Below are 24098 nucleotides of genomic sequence, written 5' to 3'. Positions count from 1 at the left end.
GTCTCTACTGTCACTCCAGTCAGGACAGGAGGCTCTTCTGTACACAGAAGGGGGTGGGGGTGGGGAACAAGCCGCCCAGACCTGTGGTTGAAGCTGATACCCTGGCTTCTCTCCAGACACAGCTGGGTGAGCTCCCCCAGTCAGGACAGGGGGCTCTACTGTACACAGAGGGTGGCGGGGGTGTGGAACAACTCCTTTGTTCGGGGCCTTGGGACATTCTTGTTGTGAAAGGCGCTATATAAAAAAAACTCAATTGAAATTGAATCTTACAGGTTTGGGTTTTTCGGAGATCTTGTCAGAGATCTTGTCTGACGTGCCCGTTTCAAAAACGTAACGACACTCCTCACGCCCGAGCGCTGTGACGTAACGTATCCTTACACAACCATGACGGTTTCATCATGGACAGCACGAAAGCCCGAAAAGTGGTCTTTCACTTTTTTTTGGCAACGCCACGATGGATCCCAGTTTTTTTTTTATTTTGGAGGCCAAAGAGGACGAAAAAGGAAACGTCCGGAGTGGATCGATGGTCATCTCTGCAGTTGTTCTGATGTTCTGGAAAAAAACAAAACAAAAAAAACGGCTCGCTTGCCCGGTCGTGTAGTGTTTCCACACCCCATGCAAATCAACTTCTCTTCGCCCCCGGGGGCTCGTCGCCCGCCGCACCCCTCTCACGTGATAGGGGCTTCCCCCGGCTGTGACGTACTTATCCTACCCCCTTCGGCTAACGTCATACCGAAGGTCGCGCTTCGGGCCGCGGTGATGTTGACGGACTGTCTTGTAGCTGATAAGGGTTTAAATTTCGACTTAAGGAGTTGGCCATCGTTATATTTCGCGAGGTATAATACGGGGGGAAAAAGAACATTTATATTTATCAATCTACTAGTAATACTGGGTAGATGTCACGTTCCCCAAAGTTCAGTGCCTCTCTCTAATAAAGTAGAAACGCAACATTAAACTCCGTTCGAAACGGGAGAAATCACCAGGACACGATACAACTGATGTCCGGAAAAAAAAAGAAAAAAAGGACTCCTATTCCCATTTGTAATGACCCCGTCGTGTTTTTCCCGGTGTACGCTTCTCTTTCGGAGACCGTTTCTCTCTGGTGTTGTTTTGCTGTTGGAATAAATGCCGAGGTGACCCTTCTGTGTGGAGTCTGCGTGTTCTCTCCAGCGGGTCGTTTCCTCCACCGCAGGGGCTGGTCGAACCGGGGTCTCCCAATCGTCACAGAAGTGTGTGTCGTTTTGGGTGGTGGTGGGGGGGTGCATCGGGGATACTGCGCCCCGAGGGGGTGGCCTCTCACCTTACTCCGGACGATGGGAGAAGACCTGTACCTTCACGAGTCCGGGTTGTGAAAACTTCTTCTGGCAGTTCAAAACGTTTCGAAGAGACTACAGCGCTACCCTGTTTCCATTTCTATCGTGTATTATTATACAGTCATAAGTATCTGTCCTGATCACAGAGTCCCCCTCTCACTGCCAGGACTGAAGCCCAGTGCAGCACGAATAATAATAAAAATTAATAAGTCTGGACTCTCCACTCAGAGCTCTTCCCAGGTCAGGGGGATCCCCTCCAGCCCCCCCAGTGTGCAGCCCCCACCTGGATGATGCTCCAGTCCGCTCAGCACACAGCAGCTCTCAGTGGGGAGGAGAGCAGAGGGATGGAGCCAGTTCAGAGAGGGGGGTGATTAGGAGGCCATGATGGGTCAAGACCAGGGGGGGAATCAGGCCAGGACACTGGGGTAACACCCCTACTCTTCTCCAGAAACACCCCGGGATTGTTAATGAGCACAGAGAGTCAGGACCTCGGTTTGACGTCTCATCCGAAGGACGGCGCCTGTTTACAGTCCAGTGTCCCCCGTCACTATAATGGGGCATCAGGACCCACACAGACCACAGGGTGAGAGCGCCCCCTGCTGGCCTCACTCACACCTCTCCCAGCAGCAACCTTGGGGGGGGGGGAGGGAATAAACCAAAAGCTTAACAGATTTTTTTTAAAAACATTTTATTGATGCTTTACAAAAGTCCAGTCCAGTCTGGTGTCCCTCAGCTCCAGTCCAATCCAGTCTGGTGTCCCTCAGCTTCGGTCCAGTCCAGTCTGGGGTCCCTCAGCTTCGGTCCAGCACAGACTGGGGTCCCTCAGCTTCGGTCCAGCACAGTCTGGGGTCCCTCAGCTTCAGTCCAGACTGGGGTCCCTTAGCTTCGGTCCAGCACAGTCTGGGGTCCCTCAGCTCCAGTCCAGTCCAGTCTGGTGTCTCTCAGCTCCGGTCCAGTCCAGCCTATTGTCCCTAGGCTCCAATCCAGTCGTCTGGTGTCCCTCAGCTCCAGTCCAGTCCAGATCTTAGCAGGCACAGAACCAGGAAAGGAACCTGGAAAGAATATTGTTATTGCAGATGTGAGGGACATAGACACAGACGTCACCATGACATCAAACAGCAAGAGGAGACTCCTCCTTGAATCACAGACACGACCGGGCGGCGCCCCCCTGTCTGCTCACCTGCACCTCCTCTTCCTCTTCTTGTCCTTCCCGGCAGCCTGCTCCTCCTCTCCCTCGCTCTTCCTCTCCTGAGCTACGGTCTCCGCCGCCTCCATCGGCTCGTCCTGATCTTCTGTCTCCACTGACACGCAGCTCAGGGACTTTAAAAAGGCGCATCGGCGCTTCTGAAGCAGAGACAGGAGAGTCACGTTAAGAGTCGGACTGGACACTCCAGGACATGAACACTGCAGTGAGAGAGAGAGGGGTTCATACAAACACACTGACTAGACACTCCAGGACATTAACACTGCACTGAGAGAGAGAGACGGGTTCATACAGACACATTGAATGGACACTCCAGTACATGAACACTGCACTGAGAGAGAGAGGGGTTCATACAGACACACTGACTGGACACTCCAGTACATGAACACTGCACTGAGAGAGAGAGAGGGGTTCATACAGAGACACTGACTGGACACTGGACAGGAGTAAAGAGAGGATCAGAGCATTACCCACCTTATTTTTCTTCTGTCTAACAGGAGGTGGTGATTGGACCTCCTCCAGCTGGAGTCCGAGGAGGGAGAGAGAGGGCAGGAGAGGGACAGCACAGGGAGAGAAAGAGAGAGACAGGTGAGTCAAGTGTCTCCAAGAGTACAGAGACTCCGCTGAGATCACACTCGCAGTGAGTGAGCCTGGGTGTAGCCCACTAATACTGACCCACTGGACACCATAGGACAGAGAGGAGGAGGAGGAGAGAGACAAACTGCCTGGACACCACAGGACAGAGTGGAGGAGGAGAGAGACACACTGAGGACAGAGAGGAGGAGGAGAGAGACACTGACAGACAGGGCTGAAAGAGAGAGAGACAGAGAGGCAGGGACAGACAGACAGCAGGCCGAGAGAGACACTGACAGACAGGGCTGACAGAGAGAGAGACACTGAGACCCAGGGACAGACAAGACGGCGAAACTTCACCACAGACAGGACAGGAGGCAGGGTGGGACCAGCACTGACCTCCTTCCTCTCTCCTGCCGGAGGAGCTGTCTCGACCTCCTCTTCCTCCTGCAAGTCAAGAGACAGGCTGAGAGAGAGACGGGCTGGCGGGAAATCGGCGAACAGAGCTGAAGGCAGAGAGCCGGGGAGACAGGCCCAGCTGGGACAACGCAGGACAGACAGAGAGGACAGACAGGGAGACACACGAAGAGACACAGGGAGAGAGACCCAGCTGGGACAATGCAGGACAGACAGAGAGCAGGGAGACACACGGAGAGACACAGGGAGACAGGCCCAGCTGGGACAACGCAGGACAGACAGAGAGCAGGGAGACACACGGAGAGACACAGGGAGACAGGCCCAGCTGGGACAATGCAGGACAGACAGAGAGCAGGGAAACATGGAAAGAGAGAGGGAGAGAGACAGGGAGAGAGGGACAGACACAGAGACTCAGACAGAAGGACAGAAAGACAGAAAGAGAGAAGTGCAGATGGACAGATGACAGAGACAGAGAAAAGGACATATGGACTGATGGACAGAAAGACAGAAAAGGACAGAAAGACAGATGGACAGAAGGACAGACAGACAGATGGACAGAAGGACAGGCGGACAGACGGACAGACTCTGCCCCACTTGCCTCGTCAGACATCTCAGCCTCTCTCCTTGCCCTCCGCACCGGGGAGCCCCAGGCGGGGTCTGGCGGGGCCGGGCGGGCAATGGGGGGCAGGACGGGCGGGGGCAGGGGCAGGGGCACCGCCCCGGGCAGCAGGGGGGGCTCGAGGGGCATGGCGGGGAGGAAGGGGGCGCGGCGGGGCGGGGCAGTCAGGGGCCTGAGGGGGCCGGAGGGGGGGGCCGGGGGCAGGGAGCGGAGGGGGCTCTCGGGCGAGGAGGGGGGGGACACCGAGCGGAACGAGTCGGGCGAGCCCGAGCGGGACGAGCCGGGTGACCCCGGGAGCTCCAGCTGCAGCTCGGCCGCCCTCTCCAGCTTCTGGACGAGCTCGGGGAAGCACGAAGACACCACAGGATTCTGTCCAGCGGGGAGAGGGGGAGACACAACGCAGGGGGGATGAGGAGCAGAGACTACGTCTGGACAGGTGAGTGTGTACAGTGTGTCCAGTGAGAGTCTGGACAGGTGAGTATGTACAGTGTGTCCAGTGAGAGTCTGGACAGGTGAGTGTGTACAGTGTGTCCACTGAGAGTTTGGACAGGTGAGTGTGTACAGTGTGTCCAGTAAGAGTCTGGACAGGTGAGTGTGTACAGTGTGTCCACTGAGAGTGTGGACAGGTGAGAGTGGACAGTGTGTCCAGTGAGTGTGGACAGGTGAGTGTGTACAGTGTGTCCAGTGAGAGTGTTGACAGGTGAGAGTGGACAGTGTGTCCAGTGAGTGTGGACAGTGAGTGTGGACAGTGTGTCCGGTAAGAGTCTGGACAGGTGAGTGTGGACAGTAAGAGTCTGGACAGGTGAGTGTGTCCAGTGCGTCCAGTAAGAGTCTGGACAGGCGAGTGTGTCCAGTGTGTCCAGTAAGAGTCCGGACAGGCGAGTGTGTCCAGTGTGTCCAATAAGAGCCCGGACAGGTGAGTGTGGACAGTGTGTCCAGTAAGAGTCTGGACAGGTGGGTGTGTACAGTGTGTCCAGTGAGAGTGTGGACAGGTGAGTGTGTACAGTGTGTCCAGTGAGAGTGTGGACAGGTGAGTCTGTACAGTGTGTCCAGTAAGAGTCCGGACAGGCGAGTGTGTCCAGTGTGTCCAGAAAGAGTGTGGACAGGTGTGTCCAACAGTAAGTCCAACCCTGTAACCTCGCTCAGGGGTGTTAGGGGGTGCTCTGTCTCCTCCCCAGATCTCACCTTCAGGCCTGCTGAAATGCCGGACCACTAGGAGACGCTGGAAACGAGGACACAAGACAGAGGTCAGGTCCACAGAGCTCACTCAATCACTACAGCAAGCAGAGACCTCTCGGCCATCAGGACTGTGGGGGTCAGAGTGGGGAGCTGTAGGGTATCGGGAGTTTAGGGGTCAGTGTGGGGAGCTGTAGGGTATCGGGAGTTTAGGGGTCAGAGTGTGGAGCTGTAGGGTATCGGGAGTTTAGGGGTCAGTGTGGGGAGCTGTAGGGTATCGGGAGTTTAGGGGTCAGAGTGGGGAGCTGTAGGGTATCGGGAGTTTAGGGGTCAGTGTGGGGAGCTGTAGGGTATCGGGAGTTTAGGGGTCAGTGTGGGGAGCTGTAGGGTATCGGGAGTTTAGGGGTCAGAGTGTGGAGCTGTAGGGTATCGGGAGTTTAGGGGTCAGTGTGGGGAGCTGTAGGGTATCGGGAGTTTAGGGGTCAGAGTGGGGAGCTGTAGGGTATCGGGAGTTTAGGGGTCAGTGTGGGGAGCTGTAGGGTATCGGGAGTTTAGGGGTCAGTGGGGGGAGCTGTAGGGTAGATGTGGGGCACCGGGCCCACCACAGGGCGGCCCGTCCAGTCTCGCGGAAGGCGACCGGGTCAGACTTACGGAAAAGCACCGGGACTTGGGCCGGGACCTCTCCCGCTGCCAGTCCGGGTTCGGCCTGACCGGTGTGACCTGTGAAGACGCCAAACAGCCCATCTCCGAGACAGCTCTGACCACATAGCCCAGCCCAGTCGTGTCGAGACTAGGGGCCTTGGGCAGTCTCTACAGTGTGTCCAGTGAGAGTGTGGACAGGTGAGTGTGTCCAGTGTGTCCAGTGAGAGTCTGGACAGGTGAGTGTGTACAGTGTGTCCAGTGAGAGTCTGGACAGGTGAGTCTCTACAGTGTGTCCAGTGAGAGTGTGGACAGGTGAGTGTGTACAGTGTGTCCAGTGAGAGTGTGGACAGGTGAGTGTGTACAGTGTGTCCAGTGAGAGTCTGGACAGGTGAGTGTGTACAGTGTGTCCAGTGAGAGTCTGGACAGGTGAGTGTGTACAGTGTGTCCAGTGAGAGTGTGGACAGGTGAGTGTGTACAGTGTGTCCAGTGAGAGTCTGGACAGGTGAGTCTCTACAGTGTGTCCAGTAAGAGTCTGGGACGTCCAGAGGCAATCTGTACTCTCAGAAGGCCATAATGGACCCGCGACCCTGTCTCTTGAGCCGAGGCATGTCCTCAGTCAAGATCACCACTGGAAGTGTCTCTCCTCGTCCGGAGGTGTTACCGTGAGACCTGGTCTGTCAAGCGCTTTGCGCTGCTATGTGTGTGAAAGGTGCTCTATCAGTGAAGTTTATTATTATTATTATAATACAGCGAGCGCTGCTGGGGGCGGAGAGGCCAGTCGGAGGAGGGCTGGACGCTGGACACTGGACGCTGGACGGCGGGCGGGAGGGGTGGACTTACGACGCCTCGCCGGGCCCGGGTCCTGCTGCGACCGCGCACGGCTGTGCGGCATCTCTGTCGGTCCATCGTCCTGCCGAGACAAGCAGAGTCACAGAGGGGAGGGGAGGTGGGGCGGAGCCACACAGCTGGGCGGCTTGTTCCCCACCCCCGCCCCCCTCTGTGTACAGAAGAGCCTCCTGTCCTGACTGGAGGAGCTCACCCAGCTGTGGCTGGAGAGAAGCCAGGGTATCGGCTTCAACCACAGGGCTGGGCGGCTTGTTCCCCACCCCCACCACCCTCTGTGTACAGTAGAGCCTCCTGTCCTGACAGGAGGAGCTCACCCAGCTGTGTCTGGAGAGGAGCCAGGGTATCAGCTTTGTTCCACACCCCCGCCACCCTCTGTGTACAGAAGAGCCTCCTGTCCTGACTGGAGGAGCTCACCCAGCTGTGTCTGGAGAGAAGCCAGGGTACCGGCTTCAACCACATGGCTGGGCAGCTTGTTCCCCACCCCCACCACTCTCTGTGTAGAGGTGCACCTCCTCTCAATATCTTTTTACAGCACGATCACACCCATAAGAGTTCAGTAACGGTAAAAAAAACAACTTATTTCTCCACTTATTTTGTTATTTCTCGCCAGCGGCGCTTCTGACTGACTTACCGATTTCACGGGGATTCTGAAGAGAGATTCTGAAGCTGAAACTAACGATCTAAGTCGAAGTAACTTTATTGGAAGAAACACGTGTTTAGAAATGACTATATAGCGCTTTCCTCCTCTTCTCTCTTCACTCCTCTGAGCTCATGGGGCTCCGGCGCCGCCCCCCGCTAGAATCCGCCGCTCTGTGACGTCAGGCGGCTCATTGTGACGCCTCCGTGACGTCGCACCCAGCCGGGTGTCCCTGTACGACCCCGGTAGTCGCCACCTCGGACAGGCAGGGGAAAGGGGTCCAGCTGTTTCCGGCCCAAGGGTTACAAAAGCTGCACTTGAATTTAAAGACAAAATCACGTCGAGGGCGCATTCAGCACCCCCACGTCCAACACGGGTTTCCGTGGGGTTTGGTTCAGTGAAATTAGCATCCCCCCTGAACCCCAAATCAAAGAAAGACCAACCTCCACCCCCCTCTAGCGCCCAAGGGCGGAAATTTCGGGCCACGCCACGTCCAAAAAACACAGGTTCCCCCCGTCCTGCGGGGAAAAGAGACGCCATTTTCTTTTCCGAGCGCTGCGTGGGACCTCACGACCCCCCCCCCCAAAAAAAAAACGGGCTTCGCAGACGAGGAAAACCAGGCACGTCGACCTCTCTACAACACCACCCGGCTGTTTCTGTTTCAGACCGTGGGAAAAAAATAAATAAAATTTCGCCCCTCACCGACCGCCGCGAAAAAAAACACAACTTCACGCTACAGAAACAGCCTGTGTGAGGGGGGGCACGGGAAAAAAATAAAACCTGCGTGTTTTCGGCAGAGTAAGCTCAGCGGGGAAACTCCCTGAATCTCGGGGTTGCTTCTTGAACCCCGAAAACGACCTTTTTTCTCTCTCTCGTTTTCTTGGTGTCTGGGACGTTCACGAACTCCACCGCGTCGGTGCGATTCCCAGCGGGACTTGAACATAACCCCCCCCCCCCCCGTGGAGCCACAGCGCCCCCGTGTGGCCGAGAGGACCACCACCCGCAGGGCTGAGCTTTTACTGCCGTGTCCCGCTTTCACTCTGGCGATGAAGGAGGGAATCAAGGAGGAGAATTAATATTGTGATCCACCAGTCCATCACAGGACACACACACACCCTGGACAGGACACCAGTCCTTCACAGGATACCAGTCCATCACAGCCAGTGTCTCATGGGTGTCCAGGCTGGGTACCATCTGTCCATCACAGGACACACAGACACACACACTCACACACCCTGGACAGGACACCAGTCCATCACAGGACACACACACATATTATATTTCGCGAGGTATAATACGGGGGGAAAAAGAACATTTATATTTATCAACCTACTAGTAATACTGGGTGGATGTCACGTTCCCCAAAGTTCAGTGCCTCTCTCTAATAAAGTAGAAATGCGACATTAAACTCCATTCGAAACGGGAGAAATCACCAGGACACGATACACCTTGCTCCGGACGATGGGAGAAGACCTGTACCTTCACGAGTCCGGGTTGTGAAAACTTCTTCTGGCAGTTCAAAACGTTTCGAAGAGACTACAGCGCTACCCTGTGTTCCATTTCTATCGTGTATTATTATACAGTCATAAGTATCTGTACTGATCACAGAGTCCCCCTCTCACTGCCAGGACAGGAGCCCAGTGCAGCACGAATAATAATAATAATTAATAAGTCTGGACCCTCCCCTCAGAGCTCTTCCCAGGTCAGGGTGATCCCCTCCAGCCCCCCCAGTGTGCAGCCCCCACCTGGATGATGCTCCAGTCCGCTCAGCACACAGCAGCTCTCAGTGGGGAGGAGAGCAGAGGGATGGAGCCAGTTCAGAGACAGGGGTGATTAGGAGGCCATGATGGGTCAAGACCAGGGGGGGAATCAGGCCAGGACACTGGGGTAACACCCCTACTGTCCTCCAGAAACACCCCGGGATTGTTAATGACCACAGAGAGTCAGGACCTCGGTTTGACGTCTCATCTGAAGGACGGCACCTGTTTACAGTCCAGTGTCCCCGTCACTATACTGGGGCATCAGGACCCACACAGACCGCAGGGTGAGCGCCCCCTGCTGGCCCTACTAACACCTCTCCCAGCAGCAACCTCAGTTTTTCCCAGGAGTCTCCCCTCCAGGTATTGACCAGGCTCCCACCTGCTGGGCTCCAGTGGGGAGGGGGCTGCCAGCTGGGAGCTGCAGGGTGAGATGGCTGCTGGGCAAACGAGCGCTAAAGATCTTCCTAGGACACCCTAGACTTCGTGGTCGACTTCCTTCTCTTCAGACGGAGGTGGCTTGAAATCTGTCTCGTTTCAAGGAGTATTGGACACGATGCCCCCCCTGCTATATCCCCGCCAACTGGTGGGACGCTGACGATGAGGGCTCTCGGCCTCAATCCATCAACCACAAACTCTCCGGGATGAAAGAGAAGGACAAACTCTGATCGTTCGTTTCAGGGAGGGGGAGGGAAAAAAACAAAAACTAAATAGATTTTTTTAAAACCATTTTAATGATGCTTAACAAAAGAACAAAAATTACAATACAGATTAAGTCCAGTCTGGGGACCCTCAGCTTAGGTCCAGTCCAGTCTAGGGCCCCTCAGCTTAGGTCCAGCACAGTCTGGGGCCCCTCAGCTCCGGTCCAGCACAGTCCAGTCCAGATCTTAGCAGGCACAGAACCAGGAAAGGAACCTGGAAAGAATATTGTTATTGCAGGTGTGAGGGACACAGACACAGACGTCACCATGACATCAAACAGCAAGAGGAGACTCCTCCTTGAATCACAGACACGACCGGGCAGCGCCCCCCTGTCTGCTCACCTGCACCTCCTCTTCCTCTACTTGTCCTTCCCGGCAGCCTGCTCCTCCTCTCCCTCGCTCTTCCTCTCCTGACCTACAGTCTCCACCGCCTCCATCGGCTCGTCCTTATCATCTGTCTCCACCGACACGCAGCTCAGGGAGTTTAAAAAGATGCACCAGCGCTTCTGAAGCAGAGACAGGAGAGTCACGTTAAGAGTCGGACTGGACACTCCAGGACATGAACACTGCACTGAGAGAGAGAGGGGTTCATACAGACACTCCACTACATGAACACTGCACTGAGAGAGAGAGGGGTTCATACAGACACACTGACTGGACACTCCAGTACATGAACACTGCACTGAGAGAGAGAGGGGTTCATACAGACACACTGACTGGACACTGGACAGGAGTAAAGAGAGGATCAGAGCATTACCCACCTTCTTTTTCTTCTGTCTCACAGGAGGTGGTGATTGGACCTCCTCCAGCTGGAGTCCTTGGAGGGAGAGAGGGGGCAGGAGAGGGACAGCACAGGGAGAGAAAGAGAGAGACAGGTGAGTCAAGTGTCCCAAGAGCACAGAGACTCTGCTGAGATCACACTCGCAGTGAGTGAGCCTGGGTGTAGCCCACTAATACTGACCCACTGGACACCACAGGACAGAGAGGAGGAGGAGAGAGACACACTGAGGACAGAGAGGAGGAGGAGAGAGACACTGACAGACAGGGCTGAAAGAGAGAGAAACACTGAGACCCAGGGACAGACAAGACGGCGAAACTCCACCACAGACAGGACAGGAAGCAGGGTGGGACCAGCACTGACCTCCTTCCTCTCTCCTGCCGAAGGAGCTGTCTCCACCTCCTCTTCCTCCTGCAAGTCAAGAAACAGGCTCAGAGAGAGACGGGCTGGTGGGACATCGGCGAACAGAGCTGAAGGCAGAGAGCCGGGGAGACAGGCCCAGCTGGGACAACGCAGGACAGACAGAGAGACAGACAGAAAGGAAGGAGAGAGAGAGACAAAGATGAAGGCACAGAAAGACAGCAGGCAAAGAGAAAGATTGAGATTGAGGGACAAACAAACTGAGAGAGAGAGAGGAAGGAGAGAGAGAGACAGAGATCGAGGGACAGACAGACTGACAGACAGGGCTGAAAGAGAGAGACAGAGAGGCAGGGACAGACAGACAGCAGGACGAGAGAGAGACAGAGATCGAGGGACAATAATTTGGTTTCGAAATTTATTCTGAAAATATACAATCATTCACTCCTGAAAAATATCGAGTTCAAATTATACATTATGTACAATATTATAATCAACATATGGCTAATCATCAAAAATAAAAAAAACTGTACTGGGGGACACAGCTGGCTGTGCTGTTCTGGACAGAACACACTGAGGTCCAGTTTCCACCTCCTGCAGGATCAAACAGCACCCCCACTGGCTCTCCAGTGAACAGAGGGACAGACAGAGAGGCTTCAGGCTGCAGGGTGACAGTGTCTCTGTGAGCTGAAAGACAATCAGGACAGAGGATGATAGAAGAACACACTCTGTCAAGAATATAGAGCCCTCTAGTGACCCTACTGTAGACCTGCTCACCGCCCACAGTGACGATCACAGTGCTGATACTGCTTCCCTTAAGGTCCCTCACTGTGTAGTTGCCCTGATCAGCTGGAGTGAGGGAGCGGAGTGTCAGAGAGCTGTTCTGCACTGACACTTCCTGTTCGTACCTGGGGCCAGGGAGCCCTGCGCTGCTCAGTAAGACTATACGAGACTGGACAGATCCTGCAGGATCAAACAGCACCTCCACTGGACCAGCAGTGTGGAGGGAGAGAGACAGAGAGGCACCAGGCTGCAGGCTATGGACTTCTGAGTGAGCTGAAAAGGGACAGGTAGAAACATGTTGAATATTTAGTTTTACAACAATACCTTGAGTTTGGACTGCGATCAGCTTCATTTTGTATTTCAGCTGTGAAAATGCAATTTCAAAAATGCACGCCCCAGTCATGTTAGGTTCAAGTTACAGTTGCATCACAACTCAATACATTTGCAATTCACTTCAAATGTTGTTTTTGTTTGATCCAGTCTGTCCTCACCTAAAGGAGATACTTACTTTTAACACCTTTTATTTCTTCTGGGAGGTTAACTGGCTTCTGAGATAATTGTTCCTGGTGTTTGTGTTGTGTATGCCTTACAATGGAGGGGTGAGAAATAATGGACTTATTACATTATAATGAATAATAATTGCTTACACTTATATAGTGCTTTTCTGGACACTCCACTCAAAGCGCTTTGCAGGACATGGGGACTCCCCTCCACCACCACCAATGTGCAGCATCCACCTGTATGATGCGACGGCAGCCATAGTGCACCAGAACGCTCCCCACACACCAGCTCTCAGTGGGGAGGAGAGCAGAGTAATGAAGCCAATTCATAAATGGGGGTTATTAGGAGGCCATGATTGGTAAGGGTCAATGGGAAATTTGGCCAGGACACTGGGGTAAAACCCCTACTCTTTTCGAGAAACACCCTGGGATTTTTAATGACCACAGAGAGTCAGGACCTCGGTTTTACGTCTCATCCGAAGGACGGCGCCAGTTTACAGTCCAGTGTCCCCATCACTAGACTGGGGCATTAGGACCCACACAGACCGCAGGGTGAGCACCCCCTGCTGGCCCCATTAACACCTCTTCCAGCAGCCACCTTAGTTATTATTGTCGAGAAAGAAAGAATATTAGGAACATGAAAAGGCTGAATGTCTTAAATGCATTTTTTATACTGAAACAGAGAGGCACACACACGTCATTACTAACGCACACCCGCACAGAGACGTCCTCAAGCGCCTTGTTCACAATTATGGGCTCCAACAGGAACAAAAAACGCCAGCCTGACAACTCGAGCATTCAAACCAAGAACCCAAACGTTGGCAGCCTGTGCAGAAAAGCATAAAGAACCACAAGCCTTCTCTTTTGGGAGGAAAAGCACACAGTCCCTCTCTCACACTCCTGATTTCCTTAAATAGCTCATTCTTCATCTCTGGCTCCTACATACAGTATAGCAGCGCTCAGTCTGCTTTGAATAATTCATAAATCCAAGATTTGTTTAATCTGTTCCTCTTGTCTAGGCCTAGAGCTGCTTTTCATAAAAGAGCTGTTTGCATAAATAGCTAGGGTTACAGCTGAAGACACCAGCTTCATCCCCCAGTGTGTTATACGTCGGGAGCAAGAGAAGAGGGCCAGGCTGTGCCTTTTCATAGATTTTTCTTCTGAAAAGTCGGGTTCTCGGAGGCAGATTTAGCCCCTCATGCAGTGTAGAGAGATAGACACGCCCACGCGCACAGTTAGAGCTGCACCTTCACACAGAGTCAGACCCGCACAGACACGTCCTCTTGTTTAAACAAATACACAAACCTGACGGCGCTCACAATGATCCAGACACACACACACACACACACAAACACACACACACACACACACACACACACACACACACACACACACACACAACCGACATCAGCAGTCACTCTCGCACACTGGACCACAGCTCAGTCCTCACCTCCAGCTCCTGCGAACCGCTTCGAACAAACTGCATTAAGAAAATTAGGTTGCGTTCCGGTAGCAGGCCATCCTGGGCACCAGTGTGAGTTACACACTCATTTGTAAAAGCCCTTCCGCATCGTCGGGCATGCTTCACAGTGCTGGACCTGGAGTGTGGGTGCTGTCTGTGTGGAGTTTGCATGTTCTCTCCCTGGTCTGTGGGGGTTTCCTCCAGGTGCTCCAGTTTCCACCCACAGTCCAGGGACAGGCTAACACTTTCACTGGGCAGTGCACCGTTGCCGTGGCAGCATGGTGGGTCGGATCTGATTTCAGTCTTTATTCCCTTTTTTAGAGATCCTGTAACCAGGACCTGTTCACTGCCACGATGGACAGGGAAGCACGTCATCACTGGACATCCTCTTACCTCCTGTGGCAAAGGGCAGCTGATGAAGCTTTGTGCTCGCCGGATCATGGCAATCGCCACTCCACCCTGATCCTGGCTCAGCACAGGGCACCTGGGTTCACTCCCTTCAGACTAAAGAGACTCAGTTTCTTCAATCTGTCAGTGTGAGACACTCCCTTCAGACTAAAGAGACTCAGTTCCTCCGGCCTGTCAGTGTGAGACACTCCCTTCAGACTAAAGAGACTCAGTTCCTCCGGCCTGTCAGTGTGAGACACTCCCTTCAGACTAAAGAGACTCAGTTTCTTCAATCTGTCAGTGTGGGACGCCTACATCAGCTTCGAACGCCTGTACACAATACCGCGGACCGCCTGCCAGACCAAATTCTGGGCTTACAGCAAACCACCCATTACATACACCGGTGTCTTCCCCGGGCCAGAGGAATTCAGGAACTCACGTTTACTCCGTCATCTCAGGCGATTCTCGCAGGGAGCAGAGATTTCCCAATCGATCAGAGAGAGTCGGGACTTTTTTTTTTAAAAAAGAGGAGTCCTTACCTCTTAGTAATGTGAGCGCTGACCGTCTCTCCTGCGGATGGGAAGTTCTGCGCCTTCTGGAGCATCCGCCGACTAAGCCAAATTTGTTGTAACAGAAAGAATAAGGTTCTGGATCCCGAGATGAAGTAAAACAGATGAGTGTATTGCATGCAAGGAACAATAAAGCCGAAGTCTTGTTTCCCGCAGGAAACAACAAAACCGAAGTATTGTTCGATGTGCCGGTACAAACTTTTAGGTTATATAGTCCTTCCTTGCTGCTTCAGACCTCATTCGGTGTTATGTTAAGGGGGGTTCATGGTATTTGGCCAGTTAAGAGACCCTGGCCAAATGGTCAGTTTAAGATTATACCCCCTCGCATCTGGAATCCTTATCAGTTAACCCCCTTTCCTGCCATAAACCCCTGTTGCTTAGAAGTCTAATTTTCAGGCAGAACTGACTTAAGTTAACCCTTTTTACATCTTGTCTCTTAATTCAGCCCTCTTCCATTTGCTAGTTAAAAGTTGTACAACCCATTTGTATCTGCTAGGCGGCGCACTCGTCGTGCACAAAGAACGCTTTGAGAAGCGTCAAAGGCAAGTCATTCCGAGTTGGTCGTTTGTGTTTTCCGTTCAGACGCGAAATGCTGAAATGATCTCTCGGCTCCTCGGTTGTCATTTCTGCTCCGTAAAGAAATCACAGCACGCGTCGGCTTCCAGCACGGTGGGTCGGGACACGATGCCGGGGGTCGGAGAGAGCGATGTCTTCCTCGTTAGTATAGGACCTGTCACCTGTCCCCACCTGTCACGCGGGAGACCGGGGTACATCAGGACGCGCATTGAAGTGAAAGCAGGATGCGTTTGGTACAAGAGTGCACGAAGGCACCGGAAATACATTGGGAACAAATGACCGGTCGCTCAAGACCTCTGTGAAGTACAGGAGCGTGCAAAACGAGGCTGTTTCCGCCCGGTCTCGAACCGGGCGTGTTAGGCGAACGTGATAGCCGCTACACTACGGAAACCTGCAGGGACCGCTGCTGGTGTCTCGCTTGCGTTTCGGGCTGAGAAAGGGACGCGTCACTTTAGGCAGGGGGCGCTGGAGAGAGGAACAAAGGGCGCGATGAAACAAAATACCGAAACCCGGGATCTTTAGATCTTCAGTCTAACGCTCTCCCAACTGAGCTATTTCGGCGGTGCGCAAAGCCCACAGCCACCTGCTCCAGCCTTCCTGTGTTGTGGCATGAGCGCACCAAGAGTAGCGGGAGAGTGTTGCAGGAACGTCACTCAGAAGGAAAGCCACCCAGCTGCGCCCTCTGAGCTCTGTCCAGCGCATCTTCCTCGCATGGACTCCTGCGTGCGACGGGCAGGAAACAATTAGCAAGAACAGAACGACACCCCATGGGTGTCTCATGACCGCACCTTAGGTTGTGACACGTGCAGGTGTGAGGGGTTGCCGGGCTACTTTGGAGCAGAGCTTGGGCGGAGGGGGGGCGGGAAAGCAGACAAAGAGGTGACACCTCAAGGTCTGCACGATCACAGCTCTCCGCCGCCCCAGGCTTCCGCTCGATAAGCTACTGGACACACCCGCCCCTCCTCACACAGACCGTGGAAAAGCCCCCGAGTGGGAGGGCTCTCTCTTCCTCCCAGGAGCTCTTGGACACGACGCACAGACAGGGCGCGGGGAGCCGCCGCCTGCAAACACGGCTCCAGGCAGGACTCCACTCCGCAGGAGCCGCAGAGCAGAGGAGATTAGGGCAGCTTAGCTCCTGTGCAGAGACCTGAGCTGTTGTTGCTGTGGATGCTGTCTTTTCTGCACTCGGGGTAGGACATCAGGAAGCACATTGAAGCGCTGCGACATGCACTGTACAGATCCCGCCACTACTGGGCCCGATTTTCCCGGATCGAAACCGGGCGGAAACAGGCCCGTTTCGTTTGTTGCCACGCACACTGTTTAGGGATTCGCCTAGCGCTGTGATCGAACAGACCCACTCACCTCTTAGTGTGGCGGGTCTGCACAGTGGATGTCGCAGCGCATCCTGCTTTCACTTCAATGCATGTCCTGATGAACCCTGGTCTCCCGCGTGACAGGTGCGGATACTTGCCACTATACTAACGAGGAAGACATCGCTCTCTGCTTAGTGTGCAGAACACTTACTTGCAGCATTGTGGGTGCTGTGGTTTAAATGCTATTGGTTTGTGAACAGAATACCCCTATCCCAGTACATTGTGCCACATTAAATAAACACACGAGAAAAAGAGATTCAGAACACAAAGCTGTGTCAGTGTTCTGTGTAAAAAATCGGTTTGAACATCATGGGAGCTGTGTTTAATAAGCTGCTGAGTAAAGAATATTTTAATCTTCTTGCTGTCAGTAGTATTTTGCATATAGTTGACTCTTACCTGAATGAAAACAGGACGTAAAGGAAGGGTTTCAGAATTCAGACAAAGCTTTATTCCCGTGCTTACAGTCTGGGTAATTGGAGACTGCACAGTTATGCTTCCTATGGTCATATACGGGTTTTTCGCATGAAGCCGTATTGAACAGTATTTCTCGCGTTGTGAACTTGTGTATACAGCGGTCTCCCGGGTTCCAGTTAGTGCGTAATTACTCATCGATGAAAAACCGGAGGTTTAAAAAAAGATAATTAGCTCACTGATACTTTGATGTAGAGGCTGTGGAAATATCCACGTCGTGGTCTTTAAAATGCATTTGGTTTGAAGGCGTTCTGTGCTTCCGTTGCGAAGATATGGACAAAAGAATATTCGTGCTTGGTCCAAAAAATGTAATATAAACGAAAAAGTAAAGGCTGAGAAAGCATTCACAATGTATTTTATGCACAAAGCAAGTATTCTCGCGATTCTAAGAGGTTTCGTGTAAACGCTACAGGCGTGCCAAAATCGTTTTCGAACTTCAAGCTAACTTTACCCCGGTCTGGTACCATAGGTCACGTACAGTAGCTTAAAATCCCAGTCATGTTTTTTTTCCTATCTTGTGGTACATAACGTACCATTTCGGACTATCACAAAGGGCTTGATTTCGTTAAATGCATGTATTCATTTCCTTTCTGGAAAACTTGTATTTCAAGAAATTCACACAGCTTGCGAGAAATTAAATTCAATTCTTGATTATCAGTGCAGAAGAAATATTGCCAGCTGGCAAAAAAATATTTTTTTTAACCGGAAAGTTGTGATGTGAGACACGAACCCACCATTCCGTCTGTGTGGCGCATTCGGTTGTTAACTGAAAAGTCGGTGGTTTGAGTCCACCAAAGAACGTGTTTCTGTTCCGATGTAAACATTGTCTTCGCAAAGGTCGATTGGATTTCTCAGCGAAACCTTTACCATTTTAATATTTGCAGGAAATGCGAGTGCTTAACACGTGTCAGAATCACCGGGAAATGTCCAGTTAATGTATGCCCAACATCGCAACTCCCCAGAAAACCATATTCACCCAAGAAAAGAGTTGAAGGATCTGATGAGGTTAGTTATGAAAGTTATGAAAGGAAGTTGATGTGGAGCTGTTAGCCGTAAAAACTCATTAATGTCCTTAATGTCTTTGATGTTGTCATCAGCGATAAACTGCATTCAGCAAAGATAAAAAGAAAATTATCTTTGCTTACTGCCCTGTCTTTCTCACACCTGAAGAAGGCTCCACAGCCGAAACATTGTGATTCTTTTCTTCTCTTTTCAGCTGGAATAGTCCTTTACTTGTTCCTTTGCAGCCTACGCATGCTGACGCAGCTACCCACCCGATATCTAACATTCTATAATCACAACTATGAATGTCCACTTTGGGTATTTTTTCCATGATTATTTATTATTATTATTTATTCTGTCATTGAAGCATATTTTATGTCATACTGAAGTGTCATAATCACTGAAAAAATATTTTTTTTCATTTAGAAAGTAAGAAAATGATAAATCACTAGGAATTGCATTTAGCCTGTTCTGATCTAGATTTTCTATATACTTTAACATGCCATGTTCACAATGTCACAACTCATAAATGAAACAGTGAAGTGTTGTAATTACAAATGTACATAGTGCCGGGACATTGAGATGTTTTGGTAATGAGTAAGGAGGGACATGCAATGTTCACAGGGTCAAATTTATAAAACGCTACAGTAAAATTTCTTGTATTTCGGGATTATGAGAGCCTGTTACATTGTGTCTCACACCTCAGTGTCAGAATTTTGAGACATTTTTATAACCAGGGGTAGGTTCATAGCAATAAGCAGAAAGTGCGATCATCCTTTGCTCATCCTCGGTTAACCATATATTCTCATATGCCATGTTCTGAATGTCCCATTTAAAACTGCTATATTAAAATTAAGACTTTTTATGATCAGAAGGCAAGGTTGTGGTAAATATGCATAAAGTGAAAGTGAACTTATGTTTTGCCTTTGTCTTGTTATTGTGAGTTTTGAAAATTGGTTTTCGATTTTCTGAAATGTGTTTCACACAAAAATGCAATTTGGATAGTCACTACTTATATATTCCCCTTTACTGAGGATATGTACAGTAATCCATCCCGATTAGTACTTTTAAAAATTACTTTAGAGAGCCATCAGAAAGGGAATGAAAACTTGCATTAAACAAAATCAAGATGCATGTAATCATCCATAGTGATACATTTTGTAAGACAAGACAGGAAGAAAGACACTGCTGGGATTTGAGCGCAGAATCTCCTGTTTAATAGGAAAACACTTTAACCAAATCAGCCAAGATGCTGTCAGAGTATTAACATCATGTCTGCATCAGTGATTACAGCTGACTATCGCTGGAGGACAGTGAAGTCAGCCTGCATAATGAGGGGGAAGAGACTGACCTCTGTGATGCACTATAGAGTTACACTAACCTTCTATCCAACTGTTCTATGCTGCATTCTATCCTAGTGGTAAATATTGGTTTCCGTGCGTGTAATATTGTGAGAATGTGTAGAATGTTGTGATCCTTTTCCCCCAGTGTCACCCAAATTGATACACTGTGCTTTGGCAATTCTTCAGGCGATATTGTTTAGAGGAGCTCAGTTGAATTAGTTTGCGTATATAAAGTATTTCTTTTCCCTTTAATCCTTTAAAACATATTACATTTTCAAAACATTGTATCTTTCTTTCTACTAATTGTAGCGGCAATGCTTGTTAATAAGACAGAATTAAGTGTTGCTGTGCTTTCCCAAATGAGGCCCCATCTCTCTCTTCATCTCTGTGGTGCAGCCACAGAGAAGCTATTCAGGCAGGCTGATTTAAAGATGTTTTCTTTTGATAAGGGACAGCTCCCAAATGGGGATGCATTTAGCTAAGCCTGGCTATCATGATCAATGGGCATCCATTGGCGCCTATCTGTCTAGGGAGTGCCAGATGGACATCTGGACTGCATTCCTAAGTGTCAGGAGTAAGTGACTCATATCTCACCTTGATCAACCAATCAGGGACTGGTAGGGCAGAGTAACCCACGTGGGTCTCTGATGCCCATGAAACTTTCATCCAATGAACGAGCTGAAGTTCCTCCAGGTAAAAACAGGCAACACAGAGCTCCAAGACTATTCTAAAGGGAATTCAAAGGAGAATTCCAGGGCTGTGAGATAATTCCAGGGCGGGACGGCCCAGGAGCAGAAAGGCTCCCAAGGGCAGAACATTCTCGCAGCGCGCCTCCTGACCATCCTGAGACTCAGCCTGGACCACCACGGAACGGCCAGTGTGTCCAAGTGCCAGAACTTTCCTTTGTTCTAAGAGTCGAGAGCGGAGGTTGCCAGAGAGTAACCAGAGGATCCACCCGAGGTTAGCACCAGCAGCAGGCCTGGTGAAAAGGTCAGAACTGTGGACAGCTGAATTACTATTCAGAACTAGCGCTTCATCAGGAACGAACTGGTCTTCTTCCTGACCTGCTGGGACTCACAGTCATCTTTTCTCCTGTGCACAAACTTCGCTAGTTTCAGCCAAAACTAACTAGCCAGTATTCAGAGAGCATCAGCAGCGCACCGTCACAAGCCGCACAGCACAGCCTGGCACGGAGCCAGAGAGTGTGGATTGGACAGCAACAAGCCTGCAACTGTTTCTTTGTGCCCGCAGGAGATCTGAATCCCCAGAGATCGGAAGAGTATTCAACTTCACTGCATTACTGCTCCAGAATTCTATTGTTATCCCAACCAGTTGATATCAATGTAATTCCTAAGAGTTATGTACTTGTTTTGAGTATCTAATGCAGAAGTTGTAACCAAGTTAAATTACGAAACGGTCTAAATGAATGATATACCGAACGTATGTCCTCTTGATATGTGTAACTCTTTGTAACTGAATGAATATATATCTTTTGTATTCTGATAACCCTTACGATAAGATCTGTTTGGTTTACATGCATATTATATATATTAATGAATGTATCCTCGTGTATTAGTACCTGTGTGTGCGTTGTTTGAGTTATCTCGCATGGTTGGATTCTGAGACCATTAAAAGAATCAATTTTGTGATTAACTGCCACAATTAATAATTGTCCCAGTAAATGCACAAACCCCTACAGAACTGGTGCCTCGTGAGAGCACACTACAACAGTGTGTGATCTCCTGTCCCAGCCTGAGGAGCAGACACCGAACCTGTCTCTCAATAATAATAATACAGTGTGTGATCTCCTCTCCCAGCATGAGGGACAGACACCGAGCCTGTCTCTCAATTATAATAATACAGTGCGTGATCTCCTATCCCAGCCTGAAGAACAGACAGTGACCCTGTCTCTCAATAATAATAATACAGTGTGTGATCTCCTGTCCCAGCCTGAGGAGCAGACAGCGAGCCTGTTTCTCAATAATAATAGAACAGTGTGTGATCTCCAGTCCCAGCCTGAGGAACAAACAGTGAGCCTGTCTCTCAATAATAATAATAAAGTGTGTGATCTCCTGTCCCAGCCTGGGGAACACTGAGCCTGTCTCTCAATAATAATAGTACAGTGTGTGATCTCCTGTCCCAGCCTGAGGAACAGACAGCGAGCCTGTCTCTCAATAATAATAATAATACAGTGTGTGACCTCCTGTCCCAGCTTGGGGAACAGGGAGCCAGACTCTCAATAATAATAACAGTGAGGAACAGTGAGTTTATCTGTCAATAATAATAATACAATGTGATCTCCTGTCCCAGCCTGAGGAACAGTGAGCTTGTCTCTCAATAATAATAATACAGTGTGTGATCTCCTGTCCCAGCCTGAGGAACAGACAGTGAACCTGTCTCTCAATAATAATAATACAGTGTGTGATCTCCTGTCCCAGCCTGGGGAACAGACAGTAAACCTATCTCTCAATAATAATAATCCAGTGTGGAATGTCCTGTCCCAGTCTGGGGAACAAACAGTGAGCATGTCTCTCACTAATAATAGAACAGTGTGTGATCTCCAGTCCCAGCCTGAGGAAAAGTGAGCTTGTCTCTCAATAATAAAAATACAGTGTGTGATCTCGTGTCCCAGTCTGAGGAACAGACAGTGAGCCTGTATCTCAGTAATAATAATAATACAGTGTGTTACCTCCTGTCCCAGCCTGAGGAAGAGACAGTGAGCCTGCCTCTCAATATTAATAATACAGTGTGTGATCTCCTGTCCCAGCCTGGGGAACAGAGAGTAAACCTATCTCTCAATAATAATAATCCAGTGTGTGAGCTCCTTTCTTAGCCTGAGGAACAGACAGTGATCCTGTCTCTCAATAATAATAATCCAGTGTGGGATGTCCTGTCCCAGTCTGAGGAACAAAAAGTGTGCTTGTCTCTCAATAATAATAGATCAGTGTGTGATCTCCTGACCCAGCCTGGGGGGCACTGAGGCTGTCTCTCAATAATAATAATACAGTGTGTCATCTCCTGTTCCAGCCTGAGGAACAGTGAGCTTGTCTCTCAAAAATAATAATACAATGTGATCTCCTGCCCCAGCCTGAAGAACAGACAGTGAGCCTGTCTCTCAGAAATAATAATACAGTGTGTGATCTCCTGTCCCAGCCTGAGGAACAGACGGTGAACCTGTCTCTCAATAATAATAATAATACAGCGTGAGACCTCCTTTCCCAGCCTTAGGAAGAGACAGTGAGCCTGTCTCTCAATAATAATGATACAGTGTGGGATCTCCTGCCCCAGCCTGGGGAACAGACAGTGATCCTGTCTCTCAATAATAATACTCCAGTGTGGAATGTCCTATCCCAGTGTAGCGGCAATGCTTGTTAATAAGACAGAATTAAGTGTTTCAGTGCTTTCCCAAATGAGGCCTCATCTCTCTGTTCATCTCTGTGGTGCAGCCACAGAGAAACTATTCATGCAGGCTGATTTAAAGATGTTTTCTTTTGATAAGGGACAGCTCCCAAAGGGGGGTGCACTTAGCTAAGCCTGGCTATCATGATCAATAGGCATCCATTGGCGCCTATCTGTCTAGGGAGTGCCAGATGGACATCTGGATTGCATTCCTAAGTGTCAGGAGTAAGTGACTCATATCTCACCTTGATCAACCAATCAGGGACTGGTAGGGCCGAGTAACCCACGTGGGACTCTGATGCCCATGGAACTTTCAGCCAATCAACGAGCTGAAGTTCTTCCAGGTAAAAACAGGAAACACAGAGAGCCTGTAGTGTAGAATTCTGTGGACTTTTCTAAAGGGAATTCAAAGGAGAATTCCAGGGCAGGACGGCCCAGGAGCAGAAGGCTCCCAAGGGCAGGACATTCTCGCAGCGCACCTCCTGACCATCCTGAGACTCAGCCTGGACCACCACGGAACGGCCAGTGTGTCCGAGTGCCAGAACTTTCCTTTGTTCTAAGAGTCGAGAGCGGAGGTTGCCAGAGAGTAACCAGAGGATCCACCCGAGGTTAGCACCAGCAGCAGGCCTGGTGAAAAGGTCAGAACTGTGGACAGCTGAATTACTATTCAGAACTAGCGCTTCATCAGGAACGAACTGGTCTTCTTCCTGACCTGCTGGGACTCACAGTCATCTTTTCTCCTGTGCACAAACTTCGCTAGTTTCAGCCAAAACTAACTAGCCAGTATTCAGAGGGCATCAGCAGCGCACCGTCACAAGCCGCACAGCACAGCCTGGCACCGAGCCAGAGAGCGCAGATTGGACAGCAACAGCCTGCAACTGTTTCTTTGTGCCCGCAGGAGATCTGAATCCCCAGAGATTGGATGAGTATTCAACTTCACTGCATTACTGCTCGAGAATTCAATTGTTATCCCAACAAGAGTTATGTACTTGTTTTGAGTATCTAATGTAGAAGTTATAACCAAGTTCAATTACGAAACGGTCTAAATGAATGATATACTGAATGTATGTCCTCTTGATATATGTAACTCTTTGTACCTGACTGAATATATATCTTTTGTATTCTGATAACCCTCTCGATAAGATCTGTTTATATGCATATTCTATGTATTAATAAATGTATCCTCGTGTATTAGTACCTGTGTGTGTGCGTT

At 50.4% G+C, this 24098-nt stretch overlaps 1 long non-coding RNA gene across 1 annotated transcript; it reads right to left on the bottom strand.

Annotated features, from left to right (window-relative positions):
- Positions 1 to 9899: 9899 nt before the first annotated feature.
- LOC148664250 (uncharacterized) lies at positions 9900 to 10750 on the bottom strand. The gene is made up of 3 exons (XR_015937146.1): positions 10647 to 10750; positions 10228 to 10391; positions 9900 to 10099 (listed from the first exon to the last, which is right to left on the bottom strand). It is a non-coding gene; the product is annotated as an uncharacterized LOC148664250 (long non-coding RNA).
- Between the last annotated feature and the right edge of the window lie 13348 nt (positions 10751 to 24098).

Source organism: Lepisosteus platostomus, chromosome 5 (genome assembly GCF_059453375.1).
Source record: "Lepisosteus platostomus isolate fLepPlt1 chromosome 5, fLepPlt1.hap1, whole genome shotgun sequence".
NCBI lineage: Eukaryota > Metazoa > Chordata > Actinopteri > Semionotiformes > Lepisosteidae > Lepisosteus > Lepisosteus platostomus.
This window is presented reverse-complemented; position numbering and strand designations above follow the sequence as displayed.